This window comes from Pan paniscus, chromosome 4 (assembly GCF_029289425.2).
Source record: "Pan paniscus chromosome 4, NHGRI_mPanPan1-v2.0_pri, whole genome shotgun sequence".
In the NCBI taxonomy this organism is placed as follows: Eukaryota; Metazoa; Chordata; class Mammalia; order Primates; family Hominidae; genus Pan; species Pan paniscus.
In genome coordinates this window covers 142,940,451-142,959,070 of record NC_073253.2, presented here as the reverse complement: position 1 = coordinate 142,959,070, position 18,620 = coordinate 142,940,451, and the positions used below count along the sequence as shown (strand labels likewise).

Genomic DNA, 18,620 nt, shown 5'->3' with positions numbered 1-18,620 from the left:
TTCAGCGAGAATCCCCATGCCTCTTCCTTGCCAGCCTTGACTGAAAAGCATTGCTGGTCAACACGTTGTTAGAATGCAGTTGCTCGTTCTCCAGTCTTGGGGAAGATGGAAAAAACCAGTATCCCTTCTGATCCTCTCTTGAATCAGTGAACCGAGGGAATTCACTTCTGTAAGAGTCTTTCCTTATTAATATATTTTAAGGTTTTCCTGTCAGATCTAAATTTTATTTTCCGATATCTGCATGATATTCCACTGTAGAGCTATTCCACTATAGATACTAATATTTAGGTTATTTCCAGCGTTTCACTACCTGAAGCAATACTATAATTGCATAATGCCATATACAAAAATCATTTCACACATATTCAAGTATACCTATAACATAAATTCCTAGCAGAGTGTCTAAATCAAAGGCTACTTACATTTTCAATTGTTAAATATGTTGCCAGATTACTCTGCAGAAAGCTTGTGCTACTTTATACTCCCACTACAACACAGGAGTGTTTCCCCACATCCACATCAAAACAGTCCATTTAAAACACATTATTCATCTTATACATAAAAAATAGAACTATAGTTTTAAATGGTAAGTCCTTAATTATGCATAATATGAAGGCTTTGCTTTCTTTCAATGCTTTATGACAAACTGCATAACCAGTCTCCCAGCCATACACTTTATCCTGTGGATAGAAGGTCAGAGCACTTCTGCCCTGGAAGTAACCTTATATTTCACTTGCTTTGCATATCGGAAAGGTGACGCCCAAGGTAGAGATGATGGGGTGTTGCCAAAAGTCACACAGGACCTCAGACTTTTTTTTTTGAGACAGGTCTCACTCTGTCACCCAGGCTGGAGTGCAGTGTTGCAATGTTGGCTCACTGCAACCTCTGCCTCTCGGGCTCAAATGATTCTCATGGCTCAAATGATTCTCAGCTAATTTTTGTATTTTTAGTAGAGAAGGGGTTTCTCCATGTTGCACAGGCTGGTCTCAAACTCCTAGGCTCAAGCAATCCATCCACCTCGACCTCCCAAGGTGCTAGGATTATAGGCATAAGCCACCATACCCCGCCTTATTGTTTACTTAACAACTGACCATTCACTGTCTCTGAGTGAAGGGGTTCCTGGAATTCCCTTCCTGGCTCCAATAATCCACTGCTTATGATGCAGAAGATAAGTGACTTTGTTAGAATTTGAGGGTTCAAACTCAGCTTGATCAACACAAGTTTTTCACACACTTATAATGGGTTTAACTGATGTAAAAGGCATTTTAAGAAACCAGAGGAAAATTATTCTTAAAGCGAAGAACATTCTGTTTTGCAGCAACAACGAACATATTCCAAAGAGATTTCACTCATGTATCCTGAATGTGGCATCTGATGAGATAAAATTATCCTGGCTGATTTGTGTGCAGATGTTTGCTTGTACCTTGTAATTCATACTCTGCTACATTATTAATGCTATTTTCTCTTCCTATAAAATGCTGCATCCTTGAGAAAACAGCTCCAGTGGGCCTATGACTACCTACCTTCAAACACAGTCAAATAAAGTGCTTCTTTGGAGAAGCTTCTTCCTAACTCTACCATAGAGCCTTTCTGCAAAATCAGAATAACCACAGTATCAAGTAGAAATGATTATTGACAGCCAAAGATATTTACAAGTTAAGGAAGTGAAACCTCTGCTTGACTTGACTTTTGAGTAATGACTGGGGCAATTGATTACCAGAGGGAATCCAGTTGGCTTTCCATGAAGAAGCTAATAATGACTAATTTAATCTTCTGGGTGAGTGAATCATTCCTCACTCCCTGGTTGTCTTTCCTCTTACCTTGCTCTGCCTCTAATGTTGGAGCCTCCTCCTCTCTTCCCTAACACCAAACTTCCCAGTAAAAGGAGGCCAGGAGAGAAATGGAACATACAGCCATGTCCTACACAATGATGTTTCTGTATGATGTTTCTGTCAAAGATGGACCACATCTACCATGGTGGTCCATCCCATAAGATTATAATGGAGCTGAAAAGTTCGTTTTGCTTAGTGACATTGTAGCAGTCGTAACATTGTAGCACAATGCATTACTCACGTGTTTGTGGTATTACTGCTGTAAACAAATCTACAGCATTGCCAGTCTATAAAAGTATAACACATATAATGATGCACAGTATATATTTGATAATGATAATAAAAGACTATGTTGCTTATGTATTTGCTACACTATACTTCCTTGTTATTTTAGAGTATACTCCTTCCACTTAAATATAAAAGTTAACTGTAAGACAGCCTCAGGAGGTATTCCAAAAGGCATTGTTAATATAGGAGATGACAGTTCCATGCATGTTATTGCCCCTGAAGACCTTCTAGTGGGACAGGCTGTGGAGATGGAAGACAGATACTAGTGATCCTGACCCCTGACCCTATGCAGGCCTAAGGTAATGTGCGGTTGGTGTTTGTGTCTTAGTTTTTAACAAAACATTTAAGAAGTAAAAACAAACATTTAATAGAAAAAGTATACAGAATAAGATATAAAAAAGAAAATGTATTGTATAGCAGTACAAAAATATTAGTGTTTTAAGCTGTTATTACAAAAGAGTCAGAAGTTTAAAAATTAAAAAGTTTATGAAGTAAAAAAGTTGAAGTAAAAAAAAAGTTTATGAAGTAAACAAGTTACAGTAAAGGCCAAGCACAGTGGCTCATGCTTGTAATCCCAGCACTTTGAGGCTGAGGTAGGAGGATTGTTTGAGTTCAGGAGCATGCGACCAGCCTGGGAAACATAGTGAGGTCTTGTCACTAAAAAAAAAAAAAAAAAAAAAAAAAAAAAGTTACAGTATGCTAAGGTTAACTTCTTATTGAAGAAATAAAACTTTTATGTAAATTTAGTGTAGCCTAAGTGTTTATAATGTCTACAGTGATGACTAGGTCTTCACGTTCACTCACCACTCACTTATTCGCTCACCCAGAACAACTTCCAGTCCAGCAAGCTGCACTCCCTCCATACAGGTGTACCATTTATTTTCATCTTATATTTTTATTGTACCTTTTCTATGTTTAAGTATGTTTAGATACATAAATACTTATGACTTAACAATTGCCTACAGTATGAAGTACAGTTGCATGCTGTACCCATTTGTAGCCTAGGATCAATAGGCTATAACATATAGCCTGGGTGTATAGTGGGCTTTACCATATAGGTTTGTATAAGTACATTCTATGATGTTCACAGGATGACAAAATCACCAAAAGATACATTCCTCAGAATATATCTCCCTTATTAAATTACACATGACTGTATATCATTATCTCTTCCTGAGGGAAGAAAAGTATAGAAGACCTGGATTTTAGCATGAGATCCACCACTCACTCACTATGGGACCTGAGGCAAGTCAAAACATTTCCCTGGGTATCTTCTTTATCTCTGAGATTCTTTACTTCTTTGAAATTCTAGGATTTTTAATGTCTTGTTAAACTCCTATTGGAAACAAATCCCATTTATTGCAGAGTTTCCCAAGTATATTTGTGAGAAGTCTTTCTTTTGCAGTTTGCCAAAACACAACTCAAATTGACATAAGCAGGAAAGATAATTTATCTCATATAAATGGAAAGTATAGAAATAGAGCCATACTCAACCATGTTTGGATCATCAGCTTCTGTCTTGCTGCGTGTCAGTCTCCTTCCCCCTTGGCTTCTGCTCTTTTCTTTTTTTCTTTTCTTTTCTTTCTTTCTTTCTCTTTCTTTCTTTCTTCTTTCTTTCTTTCTTTCTTCTTTCTTTGTCTCTCTCTCTCTCTCCCTCCCTCCCTTCCTTCCTTCCTGTCTTCCTTTCCTTTCCTCTTTTCTCTTCCTTCCCTCCCTCCCTCCCTTCCTTCCTTCCTACCTTCCTTCCTGTCTTCCTTTCCTTTCCTCTTTTCTCTTCCTTCCCTCCCTCCCTCCCTCCCTCCCTCCCTCCCTTCCTTCCTTCCTTCCTACCTTCCTTCCTTCCTCTTTCTTTCTTTGTACATAAGTTCTTTAGTGGTGATTTCTGAGATGTTGGTGCACCCATCACCCAAGCAATGTACATTGTACTCAATGTGTAGTCTTTTATCCGTCACCCCCCTTCCACCCTTTCCCCCTAGTCCTCAAAGTCCATTGTATCATTCTTATGCCTTTGCATCCTCATAGCTTAGCTGTTTCTTCTGTTTTGGTTCTTCCCTTGTGTTAGCAAGGTAGCCACTAGCAGGTTCAGATTAATATTCCATCAACCCCAGTAAAATAGTTCCATCAAAAGTTCTAGAATTGGGTTTCACTAGACAAAAGTGTGTTTGCTGTAAGTAGTTGCTCTGGATCATGTTTCGACTTTTGTGTCAGGCAATTAGAAAGAGGCAGAAGGAAAAATGCAGCTGACTCTACTAAAATCATATGGACTCAGAATGAGAAGGGATGTTTCCTCAAAGGCAGTTCTGTTATCAGAAGAATGGAGAGATAATGTGCAAGCAAAATGAGTGGTCAGTAGTGGCTTAGTCCATTCTAGCTGCTATAACAAAATACCTTACACTGGGTAATTTATAAATGATGGAATTTATTGCTCACAGTTTTGAGGCTGATAAGTCCAGGATCAAGGCACCAGCACATTTGGTGTCTTGTGAGGGCTCATTTCTCATAAATGGCACCTACTTGCTGCATCCTCACATGGCAGAAGGGGCAAACAAGCCTCCTTGGGCCTCTTTCATAATGGCACTAGTTGCATTGCCTATTCAAATTTGGTGCTGTGTGAAGGACAAAATTATTTTCTGGCATGGAGCCACAAGTCATCCTTCCTGCTGGTGTGTGACCTAAATGTATGCCATCTATGTTAGTTGAAACATATTGGCTGAAAGGCCAGTGCTCCCAATGATCAAAGATTGATGAGGGTCAAGCCTTTGTGACCTACTCACCTCCCAAAGGCCCCTCCTCTTAATACTGTCACTGTAGGGGTTAGATTTCAACGTATGAATTTTAGGGGGATAAAAGCATTCAGACCATAACAAGTAACTTTTGCTCACAAGAAGATTCCTTCCTTCCTTTTCAAGTAGAGGCTGCTTTTCATCTTACTTGCACTAACTATGAGGGTAAGGAAAAGGAATCAGCACTCCTTTTATCTTTAAAATATTCTGTCTCCACTAATCAACCACAAACCAGTATCTGATCACAAAGTAATTTAACTTCTTTCACTGCCTCTGGATCCATCCTTCTTGAGTCTAATCCCAGGATACCCTCTTCCCTTTCCAGAATCATATTCCTTTTATTTATCTTGTTTCTCTCCTTTGAGACTTTTTCCTTTATGGCATTGGTCTTCAGCATATTTTGACCTTACAGCTTTTTTTACAAAACAAATTCTTACCATAGCCTACAGGACTCTACATAATCTCACTCCTAGCTCCCATACTTTTCTTTATTATTATACCTTCCTCCAACCACATACATATGCCAACCAAATGAATATGCTCAAATATCAAAGACACCACCCTTAGTTTCCACTTTCTGCTAGAATGAAGTAGCCCATGACAGCTCCATGCTTCAACAATTTAAAAAGCAAGATATGTTACAAAAATTATATATTAAAGGCATCTGAGAGCTACAAAAGAAAGCAAGTTTAGGGGGACTAAAATTCCAGAAAGGCAATAAACTTCCAGAGGTGATCTGAAGATCAGCCGTTGCTTTTTCCCTCAGAGATTGCTAATTCCTGGCTATGGCTAGGGGCTGAGAATCTAGACTTGGTTCTGATCAAAGCTTTTAGTAGTGACAAAATGGGGAAACAAATACACAGGTGAATTTCTCCCATGAGACACTTAAAGACAGCTAAATTCTAAAGCTGCTGTTATATCTCCTCAAATATTAGTATACTTGTCCCAGGTTTGCCTATTTTCTCCTCCTAGAAACTGCATAAGATATATATTAGCCTTTCTCACTCTGATTTCCATTTGTCTTAACCATGTATATATATTTTAAATATCTGTCTTTTTGTTCCTACTATTGAATAATTTCTTTAGATCTATTTGCTAGTTCACTAAATGTCTCTTTATCTGTATCTAACCTAATGTTTACCATCCATTTAATTTTCAATTATAATTATTTTTCTCCATCCTAAAGGTTTGATTTATTTTTATAGCCACTAGTTCTTTGTTTATATCCGTTATTTTATTTTTAATATTTTTCATATTTTTAACTATTTTTAGTATAGTTTGTACTCTATGACTAATAATTTCAATATTTGAATCTCTAATGGTCTGATTTTATTTCTGTTTCCCTCCACTCCATGAACTTTTCTACTTGAGAACTTTATCTGGGGAAATGTTTTGAGGTCTGTGTTAAAAGGGTGTTTCTCCAAAGAGGTTTTGAATTTGCTTCTCTTTGATCATTGGGAGCACTGGCCTTTCAGCCAAGATGCTTTCAACCAACATAGATAGCGTACATTTAGGTCACACACCACCATGAAGGATGACGTGTGGCTTCATGCCAGAGAATAATTTTCTGCTTCACACAGCACCAAGTTTGAATAGACAGTTTTCCTTGGTGTTCTTCAGGAAGGGCAGGTTGCTTTTAGTTCTCTTTGGAAACCCAATTTTATGCAAACTCCTTCATACAAAGAAAGTCCTACTCTTGAAACACTAGCATTTGTTGCCTATCCCCAGTGTACAATAGGCATCACATTTTAGCTGATGCTGTAAGGATAGAGCCATCTGTGGTGTTTGTATTTCTGGAATTCTATTTTTGTTCTGCGATTGGCTTTTGCTATTGTTGTTAATCCAGAAATTTTAGGGTTTTTTTTATGAGTAAGATGTTCAAGAAAACTAGTTCATTTATGGCTGGGGTAAAAAATGTTTCTTAATTCCTCTCTATTCCCCAAGCCACTCAGCCTTCATCCCACCTCACTTGCCTCTCTGCCTACCCTCTTTTCTTGTGGTCTTGCTGTTATTTAAAGAGTCCCTCTCTAATTGTTTTTTTTTTTTCACCAATGTAAACAACTTCCCTACATCTTTCAATTACTTTCTCTTGCCCTGGAATTCTCTCTACATCTGTTCTTCACCATTTCCACCCAGGCTAGAGCCTGATTCTGTCTTATTTAACAATTGTACACGTTTTCTTACTGTAACCCATCTTGACTTACTTGAACACAACTGTTCTTATGTCAACACCTACTCAAGCCAGCAGCAATTCTTTCAACCTACCAAATCAGAACTTTAACTGCCATTATTTTCTTTAAATTTTCTTTACCCTACATTTCAAATGTGATATGCTTTAGTGTTTTTCCTACTGTATGTAATAATAGATGGGTGTATATTTTCTCTTTTATTGATTAGATCATAGCATGAGCAAAGGCCTGGGGGATAGAAGAGCATAGACCAATTACAGGAAAAGGTAGGCAGTGAATAGATCTTATATGGCCAAATCTTAGATAACGTAGATTGTGATAAATGAGGTTCAAGCCAGACTGTGAAGAGCCTTTCAGAGCTGAGGAGGTGGCATTTTTCTATGGCCCACAGAGTACCAGTGAAAATCCAGATTATTTTTGTACAACCACTTTCCACTTTGAGCAACTCTAGGAAGCTATATTAGTTCATTCTCATGCTGCTATGAAGAAATACCTGAGACTGGGTAGTTTATGAAAGAAAGAGGTTTAATTGACTCATGGTTCCACATGGCTAGGGAGGCCTCAGGAAACGTTCAATCATGGCAGAAGGGGAAGCAAACACGTCCTTCCTCACAAGGCAGCAGGAGAGAGAAGTGTTGAGTGAAGGGGGAAGCCCTAATAAGACCATCAGATCTTGTGAGAACTCACTCACTATCATGAGAACAGCATGAGGAAAACCATCTTCATCATCCAATCACTTCCCACTGGGTCCGTCCTACAACACATGGGGATTATGGGAACTACAGTTCAAGATGAGATTTGGGTGGGGACACAGCCAAACCATATCATTCTACCCCCATCCCTCCAAATCTTGTGTCCTCACATTTCAAAACACAATCATGCCTTTCCAACAGTACCCCAAAGTCTTAACTCATTCCAGCATTAACCCAAAAGTCCAAGTCCAAAGTCTCATCTGAGACAAGGCAAGTCTCTTCTGCCTATGATCCTGTAAAATCAAAAGTAAGTTAGTTCCTAGATACAATGGGGTGCAGGCATTGGGTAAATACACCTGTTCAAAATGGGACAAATTGGCCAGAACAAAGAGGCTATGGGGTCATGCAAGTCCAAAATCCAATAGAGCAGTCATTAAACCCTAAAGTTTCCAAATGATCTCTTTGGACTCCATATCTCACATTCAGGTCACACTAATGCAAGAGGTGGGCTCATGGCCTTGGGAAGCTCGACTCCTGTGACTTTGCAGGATACAGCCCCCCTCCCAGCTGCTTTCACAGCTGCTGTTGAGTGTCTGCGGCTTTTCCAAGCACACAGTGCAAGCTGTTGTTGGCTCTACCATTCTGGGGTCTGGAGGACAGTGGTCCTCTTCTCACAGCTCCACTAGGCAGTGCCCCAGTGGTGACTCTGTGTCAAGTCTCCAACCCCACATTTCCCTTCTGCACTGCCCTAGCAAAGATTCTCCATGAGGACTCCGCCCCTGCAGCAAATTTCTGCCTGGACATCCAGGCATTTTCGTGCATCCTCTGAAATCTAGGCAGAGGTTCCCAAACCTCAATTCTTGACTTTTATGCACCAGCAGGCTCAACACTATGTGGAAGCTGCCAAGGTTTAGGATTTGCATCCTCGGAAGGCATGGCCCGAGCTGTACCTTGGCCTCTTTTAGCCACAGCTGGAGCAGCTTGGATGCAGGGCTCCAAGTCCCCAGGCTGCACACAGCAGGGTGGCCCTAGACCCAACCTATGTAACCCTTTTTTCCTTCTAGGCCTCCAGGCCTGTGATGGGAGAGGCTGCTGTGAAGTCCTCTGTCATTCCCTGGAGACATATTCTCCATTGTTTTGGTGATTAACATTTGGCTTTTATATGATTTGGCTGTGTCCCCATTCAAATCTCAACTTCAATTTTATCTCCCAGAATTCCCACATGTTGTGGGAGGGACCCATGGGGAGATAATTGAATCATGGGGGCTGGTCTTTCCTGTGCTGTTCTCATGATAGTGAATAAGTCTCATGAGATCTGCTGAGTTTATCAGGGGTTTCCACTTTTGCTTCTTCCTCATTTTTCTCTTGCTGCCACCATGTAAGAAGTGCCTTTCACCTCCTGCCATGATTCTAAAGGCTCTTCAGTCATGTGAAACTGTAAGTCCAATTAAGCCTCTTTTTCTTCCCAGTCTCAGGTGTGTTTTTATTAGCAGTGTGAAAACGAACTAATACAGGCTCCTTGTTACTTATGCAAATTTCTACAGCAGGCTTGGATTTCTCCCCCAGAAAATGGGTTTTTCTTTTCTATTGCATCATCAGCCTGCAAATTTTCCAAACTTTTATGCTCTGCTTCCTCTTGAACACTTTGCTGCTTAGAAATTTCTTCTGCCAGATACCCTAAATCATCTCTCCCAAGTTCAAAGTTCCTCAGATCTCTAGGGCAGGGGCAAAATGTTGCCAGTCTCTTTGCTAAAGCATAGCAAGAATCACCTTTATTCCAGTTCCCTACAAGTTCCTCATCTCCATGTGAGACCACCTCAGCCTGGACTTCATTGTCCACATCACTATCAGCATTTTGGTCAAAGCCATTCAGCAAGTCTCTAGGAAGGTCCAGACTTTCCCATATTTTCCTGTCTTGTCTGAGCCCTCCAAACTGTTCCAACTTCTGTCTGTTACACAGTTCCAAAGTTGCTTCCACATTTTCAGGTATCCTTATACCAGCATGGCACTCTCTGCAGTACAAATTTACTGTATTAGTCTGTTCTCACACTGCTGTAAAGAAATACCCAAGACTGGGTAATTTATAAAGGAAAGAGATTTAATTGACTCACAGTTCTGCATGACTGAGGAGGCCTCAGGAATCTTAAAATTATGGCAGAAGGGGAAGAAAACACATCCTTCTTTGCATGGCGGCACAGAGAGAAATGCCGAGCAAATGGGGAAGCCCCTTATAAAACCATCAGATCTTGTGAGAACACACTCACTATCATGAGAACAGCATGAGGGAAACTGTCCCATGATCCAATCACTTTCCACTGGGCCTCTCCCATGACACATGGGGATTATGGGAACTACAATTCAAGATGAGTTTTGGGTGGGGACACAGCCAAACCATATCAGAAGTATACATGAATGGCATCTCCTGAAGTTTTGCAACATGTCGGTCTCAGTAAACCTTATATAGAGCAATATCTTAAATATGGTTGGCACTCAGTATATGTTTACTAAATTTTATCCAACCTCCATAAGGCATATGATGTCCTAACCTTTATTGAGATAAGGAAAGTTAAGGCTGGTAGAAGCCTGTAATTGGAAAGATCTCCATAAAATATTGTTGTATTTTTGTCTCTCCTTTAAAATGAAAGCAAATATAATATTATGTTCAGACTTTAAACATTTCATCTTTGTGGGCTTTAAAATGTATAATATAATAGAACTATGTGTTATTCTATATAATTTTGCCAGAAAAAAAGTTTCTATTATATATAATTTAGGTCTCAGTCTAAGTCAAGCAGTTACATCAAGAGTTAAATCTCAATTTCTATCAATCAGTACATAAAAATTAGTATAAATGAGGGGGAAAAGTTTCTGAATTTGCTCACTTGTTCTCCCTCTCTTTCTCTGTCTCTGTCTCTCTCACATACACACACACACACACACACACACACACACACACACACCTTTCACTTCCGTAACAATAGAGGAAGAAATGAGAAACGCAAACCTTACTTGCTGGTCAGAAGCTATGGAAGAACATATAATAAATATCTGGGCTTGATGCCCATGCTAGGGATGCTACTATTGGAGAAGTGCCATTGCCATTCAATAATGCCCTAAGAAGGAATCCTATTCATCTGGCTCTCTCGAGACAGGATATGTGGGAACTGATGTAGCCAAGCTGCAGACTAACAGAAGCCATTAATCCAGTGTCCATCATAAACCTCATCTATCTGGAGTCTATGAAAAGGAAGTCTGGATCCTTGAGAGTCTTCTACCTTAGAGGTAGGTGTGGAAGGAAGCCGGGCAATTGGTGCCATTTTCCTTTTCTTTTTTAGCCTCTCAACTACTAAATAGGCTTTTCTTTATTTAAGCGTGTATTCAACAGCACTTTAATTTAGTTGGATCATTGGCAACTGTCCATAAACTGCCAAACTTAGTACAAAAAAAATCATTCCATAAGAGTCCTGGGTGTTAATATTTAACGCATTGTTAGTTTGTTTTGAGTATAGCTTGATCATAAATACTCATGCCTAGCAGAAATTTGAGAATGAAGGGAGAAAATCCTTCTGATCCTGCATCTGAAATGGTTACATATAAAACAAATTGGCTCGCTTGCATGTGCTTTTATTATCCTGTGCCTCCAAGTTACTCAGCCTCCAGTGTAAAACCTTAAACAAACACAAAATTTGTCACAATTTGATAAGCTCTGAGCCCATATGTGCATACTTTCATCAAAACTACAACAGACTTAAAATTTAATTTCTATGCCTGACAAAACAGTTTAGTACTCTGTGTTTTATTTTCTTCATTTGACAGTTGTTTTTATTTTCACAGTAAATTTTTCAAAGATGAATTCTGGCTATTCAACAGCAAAGAAGAGTGAATCTGAAAAATACCAAGAGATAAGTTTTAGAAAGATGCAGTCTCAAAAGTAGAAGTGACACAAAGGCACATTCAGGGAGACATGAGAGGCCAAATTACACATCAAATTGTAAAAGCTGTAGATGGACATTGCCAGTCACCAGGAGGGAGGGAGAGACAGGAAGGGAGAATGCCAAACAGCAGCTTTGACAAGCATAGCCTATCAATTTCACTAGACAATTATAGGATCTGTAGGAATCTTGTTGCCTTGTTCATTTTCCTGTACACCCTCTTTATTTCTCAGGAAGTCCTGACCCGGGGTAATGACTGCTTGTGGTGTAGACAGCCCATCAAGGAGTCCTGTTCCTATTTTAGCTGCCCATGATATGACTGTGACTCCACAATTAACCACAAAGACAAGATGAGAGACACCCAAAAAGAGCGCAAGCTGCTGACATCTCCCTGGAAAATCAACTTTATCCTCTCTAGCCAAAATGGATCATTAAAGGGGTTTTTTCTAAAAAACCTGGAATTTTCCCAGTGTAGGCAGTAGTGATTTCCAGCAGACAAGTCAACATTAAATCTGAGGTTGAATGAGAGTGATCACATTTGACACCAGGACAAGAGCTAGGTTCTAGCCTGGCTATTCTGATACCAATTTAAAAATATTAATTGGCTCTCTTGGGAGAGGAGATGTGGGAATTGATGTAGCCGAGCTGCAGACGAAGAGAAGCTATTAATCCAGTGTCCATCGTAAACTTCACCTATCTGGAACTTCAACAACCAAGTTCTTGAAAATGTTGTTAGTAGAAAGGATTTATTTGAGAAGGGGCCACCACAGCAGATATGCTTAATTACTTTGATTTTATGAAATTCTGTTTATTTGATCAGAAGTATAACCCCCAGATTAATTGTAATTCTAAGGATTTAAACCATTCAGTTAACGTAAAATTTTAACAGTTGTTTGAAATTTTGACTTGACAGGACTGAAACGAAAGTGCAAAAACTTGAACTTAAAAATCTACCATAAAATAAATTAATGCTTTCAAAAGAATGAAAGCAGGGAGTTTTAATTCCAATTTTTTTTATTGTAACATTTTATTTTGTGCCTCTTACTTTCTTGCCACAAATTAAAACATTTATGTTTTCAGCCCCTTTTTTAATTAAAAAATGTGTTTGTGATATCTCTTTGCCACCCTTAATCCCACACATCACTCACCTATTTTGTTCATTGCTTTCTGATTCTTAAAGATGAAAAGGGAAAGTGATTTGTAATGTGTAGTTCTGATGTAAGTAGGTGAGAAAAGCTGAATGACTACTCACCATGATCTCATCAAATGTCACATGTCTGATAATATTAATGGTGAAAATGTATGGAGGTTTACAATGTGCTTATTACTTTGGTATGTATGTACATGAACAGTATTAGTTTATTAGATGCATCCAAACAACTACTCTGTGAGAGAGAAATTAAAAGCTGGGCAGAGAGATGTTAAGTAACATGCCCAAGGTCACACAGTTAGTAAGAAATAAGAGCTGGCCTTTAAGCCTAGGGTCTGACTCCAGAGTTCTTGTCCTTAAGCATAAAGCAACATCATTCTTCCAGTAATTTTTATGATATGTGAATATCATATTATATTTATAAATAGCTAACTTTAAAGATAGGAAAAAATGTATAATTTTACTGTTTCCCTCAAATAAAAATTGTTTACAATTTTAGGTCATATACAAAATTGGTGGCACACATAATTATGATTGTGCTGGTTGATAATAAGATATAAGATAAAAAGCATTCATTTTCTCTAACAGAAATGATTTGTTCTCATTTTTCACAGTTTTACAGTAATTATCATCAGTGTTAGTGTTGACAGTTTTCCCTGATATTATGAACTGCTTTGTCAATCTTATCATTACCTATAGACTTTTAAAAAGACCATCGTTCAAATCTAGATGGAGAAAGAGAGAGCGAGCTTTATTATGCTTTCAAATGGACCGTTTCCGCATGTCCCCAGGCCAAAACTACAAGTGCTGTACTCTCTTCTTGTCATTCATCAATCCATTCATTCATTTACTCTTTCTTTCATTTAAAAAATGTTTATCATACTGTTTTTATATTAGTCATATGAGCAAACACTCTCCCTACTTTCACAAGTCTTTCATTTTAGTGGGAGAGATAAATATTGATTTAAAAAATCAAATTTATAACCACAAGCTGTGATACATGTTATTTAGAAAAATAGCTGATATTGTGAAAACATGCACTAGAAGAACCTGGCCTGATCTGAAAATCTCAGGAAGATCTGTATTTATTTTCTAGAGCTGCTGTAACAAATTACCACAAACTGGTGGCTTAAAACAACAGAAATGTATCCTCTCACAGTTCTGGAGGCCAGAAGTCTGAAACTGGGTGTCAGCAAGCTTGGTTCTTTCCGGAGCTCTGAGAAGACTATTCCATCCTCTCTTCTAGCTTCTGGTAGTCACTGGCATTCCTTGATGTTTTTTGATTTGTAGACACAATGCCCCAATCTCTGCCTTCATTTTTACATGACATTCTCCCCTGGATATATCTGTATGTTTTTGTCTAAATTTTCCTTTTTAAAAGGACATCAGTCATCTTGATTACATTTGCAGAGACTCTATTTCCAAGTAAGGTGACATTCCTTGGTACTGGGAGTTAGGACTTAAACATATCTTTTGAGGGACGTGACTCAACCAACAACAGCTTCCTTGAGTCAATGACACTGGAGCTGAGATGATTAGAATCTATGGAAGACAGGACTTTGCAAAGGGAGTGGGACAGGTAAAGTCCCCGGAACAGGAAGGACCATCCTGTTTAAAGACTTGAGAGAAGGACAGAGAGACAAACACATGCACAGGGAAACACAGGAGCAAAAAGTCTCAAGGAGTCACCCACGGCGCTGCTTAACCGCTCCCATGCACAGACTCCCCTCCCGTGAGGCGTGGACATCACATCGCCTTTGCTCCAGGTCTACCTCCACTGACCAGCCAGCACCCTCATGTGCCCTTGAGTCAAAAGAGAAGCAAACACTCCTCTCTTCTGGGCTAGACTTTAGGAGAGAAAGTCTATGTGGTAAAGAATCCTTCAGGGCCAAAGCTTGGGTTGTGCTATATGAACACAAGGTTCGGGAGAAGGCTTGGGTTAAATCCCAGCTTTGTGCAGCCTTGGGTAAGTGCACGATTCTGAGCCCCAGTTTTTTCATATAAAAGGTGAGGTGAGTATAGCGTCTGCATCGTATTCAAGTACTTTGTAAATTTCAACAATAAGGAGAAAGAATGCTACTTGGAATAGGGAAGATGAAAAATCCTTGGCCTTTTAAGCCTAGCATAGTTCATCCAAATTACTTCACAGTAACAGAAGGAGCTGGGTGGGGGATGGGGGGAAACTATTAATAGCATTCCCCAGTCTGTGTACCGTGGAGGAGGTGAGAAGGTTAATAGTAACAATAACATTTCATCTGTGCACAATGGAGAGGGTGGGAGAACAAATATTAATCATTTTAATGATGGAATATGTTTACAGTGGTTTATGGGTAACAGTGTTTTCTCATATACAATCTTATGCAATGCTTGTATCTCCTATCCCACTTTTAAAATAAAACTCATGTATCTGGGGGATGAGAGAGTTTTAAAATACCAACCTCCCTATCTGCTAGCACTTTGACTGGAGTAGTCCATCACATTAACCAATCTTGAGAAGGCTGAATGAGTGGGTGAGATAACCCATGAGGAAAAGGAGACCAGAATAGAGCTTCAGGCACCTACCCCCAGGAAGGTGTTGGAGACAAGGGAGAGAGGAGAAATCCCATTTTCTCCCAGGACCCATCCTGTGTACCCAAAGGGTCTCAGCATTTCCAGCAACAGATCCAGGTATATAATTTGTCAGAGTTGTGGTCAAGGTTAGGTTTATCCTGCAGAGGGCCACACAGTATGCATCATGCAATGGCCACGAAGCACTGGAGAAGGAGCTACACACTCACCTGAGACACATTCCCCAGAGGGTTTGCAATGAACCATGTGAGGCATCCAGGAAGACTTTTTGATCCCTCAGTGAGATGGACCCTGTTACCTCATATATCTTTCCAAAATGTTTTTATGCATGTATGTACCTATAGGTCCACATAGATGTGTGTGCATATGTGCATATATATATATATATATATATATATATAATCTCTTTAGTTTTTTACATGAATGACATTATACTTTGGACTTCATTCGTCATCTTGCTCTTTAAATGTTTTGAGGTGCAACTAGCCTCATTGGTTCATGTAGATCTTCCTATGTGTTTTTAAACTATTGCATAGTAATTTATAGACTGGACATACCACTTTATTATGCTGGTCCCTTTTTTATTTTTGTTTTTTAAGGTTTTTTTTAGGGACAGGGTCTCAATCTGTCACCCAGGCTGGAGTGCACTGGTGCCATAATAGCTCACTGCACCCTCAACCTTCTGGGCTCAAGTGATTCTACCACCTTAGCCTCCCAAACACCATGCCTAACAATTTTTGTTTGTTTGTTTGTTTGTTTGTGGAAACAGGGTTTCACAATGTTGCCTAGGCTGGTCTCAAACCTGTGGTCTCAAGCGATCCCCTCGCCTCAGCCTCCAAAAATGCTGGGATTACAGTGGTGAGCCACTGTGTCCAGCCCAAGCTGTTCCCCTTTACATGGACAGTGCATTGTTTCTAATTTTTCACTATGACAGTGTTGCACAGGTGTGGGCTAGATCATCATGAAGTCTCTCATTACCTTTTAACATACTATATAACTTACATAGTTATCTTGCTGATTTTTGTTTCACTCTGCTAGAGTATAAACTCCAGGAAAGCAAGGATGTTTGTTTGTTCTATCCTCAGCTCTATCTCCAGCCCCTAAAACTGTGTATGCAGTGAATATTCATTGAACAAGTGTGCTATAGCCATATTCTGCAGCCACATATAGTTATGGTGTAACTATTATCCTCTTAATAGGAGGACAGCTCTCTGAGGGCATGGACACCCTCAGAGTGTTTTAGCTGCAGTGCCTGGCACAATGCCCTGCTTAGAGTGAGAGCTTTATACATTTTAGGAACAAACAGTAACGTGTACTGTTTAACACATCATCAGATCAACGTGGCTCTGCATCTCAGCTCAACTTACTGATCCCATGATTCTGATGAAACATCCACCCAAAAAGGATTACCATCAGCTTGCATCTAGTCCTATCACCACCTCCCTTGCTTCCACTCTCTAAGCCGCTACCGTCTCCAAGCTGGACTTTTGCAGTGACCTCCAAACCAGTCCGCTTAATTCCACCCTTATGCTCAGTCTTCTCCTTTTACTAGAGCAGTCAGAGTAAAATGTTAAAAGCTAAGTCAGATCAGGGCACTGCCCCTCTCAACTCCTCCTGTGGCTTCCTACCCACTCTGAGTAAAAGCTTAAATCAATGCAAAATGGCCTAAAAAGCACAGCATGGTCTGCACACACTGCCCTCCCATTAATGTCTGCCCTCTCGTTGGCTGCTGTCCTAGCTCACTCATTCCTCCAGCCTCCCCGGCTCCCTGAAGTTCCTGGAACTTGGACGTCTGTGCTCACTGTGGAGCTCTTGTACTATTTCCTCACTACCCTGGCACGCTTTCCCCCCCAGGCATCAGCCTTTAATCAAATAGCAACTACTTAGGCTTTCTCAGATCTAAAATCACAACACCACCTGGATCCTTCCTGTCGACCTCTGTTCTGTATTATTTTTTCCCATAACACATTATTATTATAATCTAGCACAGTATATTTACTTAGCATGCTTATTATGTGGGTCTCCAACTAACATAGCAGCTCCATGAGCCAACGATGTATGTCTGTTTTATTTATTCACTGCTGTATCTTCCATACCAAGTACAGTGCTTGGCAGCTATGCAGCATTCAATACATATTTGTTGAAGAAGCTGATTTTAGAACAGAGCACTTATTTGACACATACCAGGTGAAACGCTTTACCGGCCTTATTCCATGTATCTTTTGCCACCATCCTTTAAGGGTGGGACTATAGTGATGCGGTTGAGAGAATGGGCCCTAGAGTCTAACAGCTTAGATTAAATCCTATCTCCATTGCTTACCAACACTGAACAGAAGGTCAATTATTTATCTTCACTAAGTCTCTGTTATGTGAATGATTAAAAGGGAAATATTAATGACTATTATTTATTATTATTAGTTGCATTTAATCAGACTCTATGAAGCAACCAGTGAAACATCATAAGAAGTTTTTCAACCACAACCCTAGATCTAGGCACCAAATCCCCTTTTATTTAATTATCTATCTCATGTGATCATTTTACAATGCAATAGCTATGTTGTGCATACGGTTTTGCAGGATTAAAGCACTCCCTTGCCTGAACCCTATTTCACATAGGAAAAATATTAACTGCTAGTTTATAACCACCCTTAAAAATGGGATTTCTAAGTGAAAAGCCCTAAGCGATTAATTCAATCAGTGCTCAGAACATTATGACAATGAATGATACATAGCCTTGTGTTAAATCTTCATAATGCTCTGGACAGCAAATGTGTTTAGTGGCCTTACACTTTGACTTCTATAGAACAGGACTTCTTTGTAAGTCATCTGAGAGTTCTAAAGGCAATAATAGATATGAAAACGAGTGTTGTGTTTCTGGTCCTAAGAGAAAGACAAGGACCATGCAGCAGTTAACACAAATGTTTTGGAATCAGGCTGAACTGATTTTAAATTTTGTCAGACACATCACAGGCTCTCAAAAAACATTAATTGAGTCAATGAATGGGTCCTAGGCATACAAGTTGCATGACATTGGGCAAATTTAAAAGTCTTCATTTTGTGTTTTATGTAACTGCAAAATGATACCTACCTCATGAATTTGTTTTAATGAGTTAATACATGTACAGTGGTAAATACTGTGCTTGGCATGTAGAAAGATTGCAATAGAGTTATTATTAAATAGCTTAT

At 39.4% G+C, this 18,620-nt stretch overlaps 1 protein-coding gene across 7 annotated transcripts in view; it reads left to right on the top strand.

Moving 5' to 3' along the window:
- Positions 1 to 18,620, top strand: part of JAKMIP2 (janus kinase and microtubule interacting protein 2) — a 197,352-nt gene that overhangs the window by 76,361 nt on the left and 102,371 nt on the right. For 6 of the 7 annotated variants that reach the window (XR_008625448.2, XR_008625446.2, XR_008625447.2 and 3 more), the window contains exon 2: positions 10,937 to 11,066. The exons of the other annotated variant lie outside the window; for it this stretch is intronic. The gene's annotated coding sequence lies outside the window, so the exon portion shown is untranslated. The remainder of the gene's footprint in view (positions 1 to 10,936; positions 11,067 to 18,620) is intronic. 7 annotated transcript variants of the gene reach the window in all.